The following is a 6,170-nucleotide window of genomic DNA, read 5'->3' as shown; positions in this document are numbered from 1 at the left end:
ATCTATCTATCTATCTATCTATCTATCTATCTATATTCAAACTCATCTATCTATCTATATTCAAACTCATCTATCTATCTATCTATCTATCTATCTATCTATCTATCTATCTATCTATCTATTCAAACTTATCTATCTATCTATCCTAACAACATGCTAGTCATGCTAAAAATCATGCTAGCAACATGCTAGTCGCATGCTAATCATGCTAAAATCATGCTAGCAACATGCTAATCATGCTAAAATCATGCTAGCAACATGCTAGTCATGCTAAAAATCATGCTAGCAACATGCTAGTCGCATGCTAATCATGCTAAAATCATGCTAGCAACATGCTAATCATGCTAAAATCATGCTAACAACATGCTAGTCGCCTGCTAATCATGCTAAAATCATGCTAGCAACATGCTAATCATGCTAAAATCATGCTAGCAACATGCTAATCATGCTAAAATCATGCTAGCAACATGCTAATCATGCTAAAATCATGCTAGCAATATGCTAGTCGCATGCTAATCATGCTAAAATCATGCTAGCAACGTGCTAGTCATGCTAAAAATCATGCTAGCAACATGCTAGTCGCATGCTAATCATGCTAAAATCATGCTAGCAACATGCTAATCATGCTAAAATCATGCTAACAACATGCTAGTCGCCTGCTAATCATGCTAAAATCATGCTAGCAACATGCTAATCATGCTAAAATCATGCTAGCAACATGCTAATCATGCTAAAATCATGCTAGCAACATGCTAATCATGCTAAAATCATGCTAGCAACATGCTAATCATGCTAAAATCATGCTAGCAACATGCTAGTCGCATGCTAATCATGCTAAAATCATGCTAGCAACATGCTAGTCATGCTAAAAATCATGCTAGCAACATGCTAGTCGCATGCTAATCATGCTAAAATCATGCTAGCAACATGCTAATCATGCTAAAATCATGCTAGCAACATGCTAATCATGCTAAAATCATGCTAGCAACATGTTAGTCGCATGCTAATCATGCTAAAATCATGCTAGCAACATGCTAATCATGCTAAAATCATGCTAGCAAAATGCTAGTCGCCTGCTAATCATGCTAAAATCATGCTAGCAACATGCTAATCATGCTAAAATCATGCTAGCAACATGTTAGTCGCATGCTAATCATGCTAAAATCATGCTAGCAACATGCTAATCATGCTAAAATCATGCTAGCAACATGCTAATCATGCTAAAATCATGCTAGCAACATGCTAGTCGCATGCTAATCATGCTAAAATCATGCTAGCAACATGCTAATCATGCTAAAATAATGCTAGCAACATGCTAGTCGCATGCTAATCATGTTAAAATCATGTTAGCAACATGCTAGTCGCATGCTAGAAACATGCTAATCATGTTAACATCATGCTAGCGACATGCTAGTAACTTGCTAATCATGCTAGCGACATGCTAGTAACTTGCTAATCATGCTAACGACATGGCTAGTCACTTGCTAATTATGCTAGCGACATGCTAGATACCTTGCTAATCATGCTAAGTACATGCTTGTCACATGATAGTCACTTGCTTGTAATGCTAACAATATGTTAATCACTGTCATTTTTATACTTCTTAAACTTAAATCTTTTTAAACTTTTTAAACTTTTCACATTTTCAAACTATCTATCTACCTATATATCTATCTAACTATCTATCTATCTTCTGACTGTCTATCTATCTATCTATCTATCTATCTATCTATCTCTCTATCTATCTATATATCTATCTAGCTATCTATCTATCTTCTGACTGTGTCTATCTATCTATCTATCTATCTATCTGTCTATCTGTCTATCTATCTATATATCTCAGACTGAAAACCATCAAACTTAAAACTTTTTAAACTTAAACTTTTCAATCTTTTCAAACTTTTCAAACTTTTCAAACTTTTTCAGACTTTCTGGTCAGGCTTTCTCAAGCCAACTTAAAGTTTGTCTTGACGAACTTTTTTATCTAGTTATGTTGGCTTGGCAACAAGCCAACATACTGTTATGCTATTTAAACTTCTTCTTCTTCTTTTTCTTATTATTATTTTTCTGACAGAAATTCTGAACGCTACTCCTCCTAGGGCTTTAAAGCCACAAGCCCCAAACTCGGCAGACACCTGCGGGATAGAGCGGTGGTGTGTGCTATATCTTTTCAGACTGATCAGACTTAAAGTTTTTTTTTAATTAATTTTTAAATGTCAAAATTCATTACCCATAGACTTACATTGTCTGAGAAAAATTGCGCCCCTACAGTTGCAATGACATTTAGGGGAGGGGAGCAGTCAGACGAGAGAAGAATCACTGCTGCTCAGCTCAGGCTGTCTACACGGAGCCGACAACAAGCGAATTCATTCCTATTTAAAACATTTTAAAAACGCTATTGCACGCAATCCACACGTTAGAACACACCAAGAGCTAAATTGAGATGTTTCTGAACTGTTTAAAGTAATAACATGATATATTCGCGGCAGCCAACTGCTCGCGAGCTGGCAATGTATTTCTCTGAACACTTGAAGTCCACAGAGAATTTACAGCCTTTCACATTAAAACACTGCAGCGAAACGGCACAAAACAATTAGAATAATATATTAAATGGTTTTAAAGTAGTTTTGGCCACTGTCACGCTGGTCTTAGCTGGTTTCTAACTGAATCATCAGGCTGAACATCACAGCGAGCTCGCGACGTATTCCTCTGAACACTTGAAGTACACATTTACAGCCTTTCACATTAAAACACTGCAGCGAAACGGCACAAAACAATTTGAATAATATATTAAATGGTTTTAAAGTAGTTTTGGCCACTGTCACGCTGGTCTTAGCTGGTTTCTAACTGAATCATCAGGCGGAACGTCACAGTAAACTCGCGCTTCAGCCCCGCGGGAAACTGGACTGAGCAGCTGATGGCGCGTGTGCACGAGAGAGAGCCGCGCGTCAACACTGAACCGAGCTCTCGTTCAGGACGTTCACTTCCTCCTGGACCTGAACGAACAAATTCAAATCGCAGTTTAAATAAACAGAAAAAAGAGCGAAAAGCGAAAGAGCTCAATTCAGCAGCGCGGTGTTGTTCAGGGCAAGCAGAGACGCGTCTCAAAGTCTTCTTGCTTTTGTACCGACAACAAATACATACAAAATATGTCGAAATACCCGTGTTGGAAAGTGTGTTCGAATAAGTATGTGGTTATGTCTTAAGTGAAAGTAAAGAGTTGCAAAAAAAAATCGGATGTGTATCATCATAATGGATGCGTTTGTCTCTTAAAGGGACCGCGCCTAATTTACTAGCTCTGCTGTCAGAGTCTTTAATGTATGAAAATGAAAGTAAATCACTCACTGCTCTTGACTGATTTACCTTGTAGTACAAGAATTTATCCAAAGTCAATCCAAAAATCAGATAGAATTGTTTTACTAGTGGGTGCAGGCCACTAGTTCATTTATGTAAGTGAGTATGGCAAAATAGTGATCTGTGAAATATTATACCCACAAATTCTTAATACTGTAGGCTACCAGTGAAATTGATTAAAAAAATAATAATTAAGGACCTGCCCATGTTTTGCTTAAGTGTTTCTTTCTTTAATTGTTAATGCAACCTTTTCACACCACAGACTGAACCAAATTAAGCATTTCTTGCTTGGTAACTGTTCAACAAAGTATTGATAGTTGTGTAAATATTGTCATACTGACAGCTGTCTGAAGTTTTGGTTGATTCCATTACATATCTTTTTATCAAAGTTATCCGAAATTATCAATATGAATTTGTTCTGAGTTATTGTCATATATTATTACCAGTTTCTAAACTACAGCAAATAAACTGTGATTATGTGAGAAATGTTGAAGGTGTCTGAATACATTTTGGTTTGATTGTGTATTTTATCTTACAGTGAAGACTATGCAGTGCTATTTTAAATTAACATAAACAAACTTAAAAAAATGTAAACATTATGTAAATAGCACAAATAAATAAATAGAATGAACATACAGTACAAATTAAACAATTTTAAACAGTGTGTAACTGCATCATCTATACAAACCATTGTGCTTGGACCCCTTATGATCTCCTTGATTTAAAATGCATTGTTTCAGTTATCTTGTGTGTCGTTGCCCACAACGTGACGGTGGCAGGACTGTGAAATACATACACGAGAAAAATAGGCATGACTTATTTCACATCCAGCTAGACAACCCTGTCATAGCTGTTATCATAGCCCAGGCTTTTTATTAAAAAAAGAAAACAGCAAGGGAGCATGGAAAAAGACTGTTGCAGGTGTATTTTTTTATGGCATTATTATTTGTATTAATTTTGCAGCGGGGCAACTCAATGTTGGGCACACAAGTACTTTGGCTCTTTTGCTCCATGGCCAAGATGGCCAAGCCAACATCAAAGTTAGTTCACTAACTTTTAATTCTAGTTATTATTATTCTTCTGAGACTAAAATTTTGACTGCTACTCCTCCTAGAGCTTTAACTCTACAAACTCCAAACTCAGCCCAGCTCTTCAGACTGATCTGAAGTTAGTTGCTATATCTTTTTAGACTGATCGGACTTAGACTTTTCATAAAACTGAAGATTAAAAATCATAAAAACTCCCATAGACTTACATTGAAAAGCCTCTGCTCAACTGAACATTCCGTCAAACTCCAACTGTCAAAAATTCAAATCTAAACACACTGAAGCCCATTAAACTCATAGTCTATGTACTATGTACATATTGTATGTACTATTACTAACCCATTCAAACTCATCTATCATATCATATATATTCATCTATCTATCTATCTATCTATCTATCTATCTATCTATCTATCTATCTATCTATCTATAATCAAACTCTATCTATCTATCTATCTAACTGTTTCTATCTATCTATAATCAAACTCATCTATCTATCTATAATCAAACTCATCTATCTATCTATCTATCTATCTATAATCAAACTCATCTATCTATAATCAAACTCATCTATCTATCTATCTATATTCAAACTCATCTATCTATCTATATTAAAACTAATCTATCTATCTATCTATCTATCTATCTATCTATCAAACTTCTCTATCTATATTAAAACTAATCTATCTATCTATCTATCTATCTATCTATCTATCTATCTATCTATCTATCTATCATCAAACTCATCTATCTATCTATCTATCTATCTATCTATCTATCTATCTATATTCAAACTCATCTATCTATCTATCTATCTATCTATCTATCTATCTATCTATCTATCTATCTATCTATCTATCTATCTATCTATCTATATTCAAACTCATCTATCTATCTATATTCAAACTCATCTATCTATCTATCTATCTATCTATCTATCTATCTATCTATCTATCTATCTATTCAAACTTATCTATCTATCTATCCTAACAACATGCTAGTCATGCTAAAAATCATGCTAGCAACATGCTAGTCGCATGCTAATCATGCTAAAATCATGCTAGCAACATGCTAATCATGCTAAAATCATGCTAGCAACATGCTAGTCATGCTAAAAATCATGCTAGCAACATGCTAGTCGCATGCTAATCATGCTAAAATCATGCTAGCAACATGCTAATCATGCTAAAATCATGCTAACAACATGCTAGTCGCCTGCTAATCATGCTAAAATCATGCTAGCAACATGCTAATCATGCTAAAATCATGCTAGCAACATGCTAATCATGCTAAAATCATGCTAGCAACATGCTAATCATGCTAAAATCATGCTAGCAATATGCTAGTCGCATGCTAATCATGCTAAAATCATGCTAGCAACGTGCTAGTCATGCTAAAAATCATGCTAGCAACATGCTAGTCGCATGCTAATCATGCTAAAATCATGCTAGCAACATGCTAATCATGCTAAAATCATGCTAGCAACATGCTAGTCATGCTAAAAATCATGCTAGCAACATGCTAGTCGCATGCTAATCATGCTAAAATCATGCTAGCAACATGCTAATCATGCTAAAATCATGCTAACAACATGCTAGTCGCCTGCTAATCATGCTAAAATCATTCTAGCAACATGCTAATCATGCTAAAATCATGCTAGCAACATGCTAATCATGCTAAAATCATGCTAGCAACATGCTAATCATGCTAAAATCATGCTAGCAACATGCTAATCATGCTAAAATCATGCTAGCAACATGCTAGTCGCAT

Source organism: Carassius gibelio, chromosome A2, assembly GCF_023724105.1.
Source record: "Carassius gibelio isolate Cgi1373 ecotype wild population from Czech Republic chromosome A2, carGib1.2-hapl.c, whole genome shotgun sequence".
Classification (NCBI taxonomy): domain Eukaryota; kingdom Metazoa; phylum Chordata; class Actinopteri; order Cypriniformes; family Cyprinidae; genus Carassius; species Carassius gibelio.
This window is presented reverse-complemented; position numbering follows the sequence as displayed.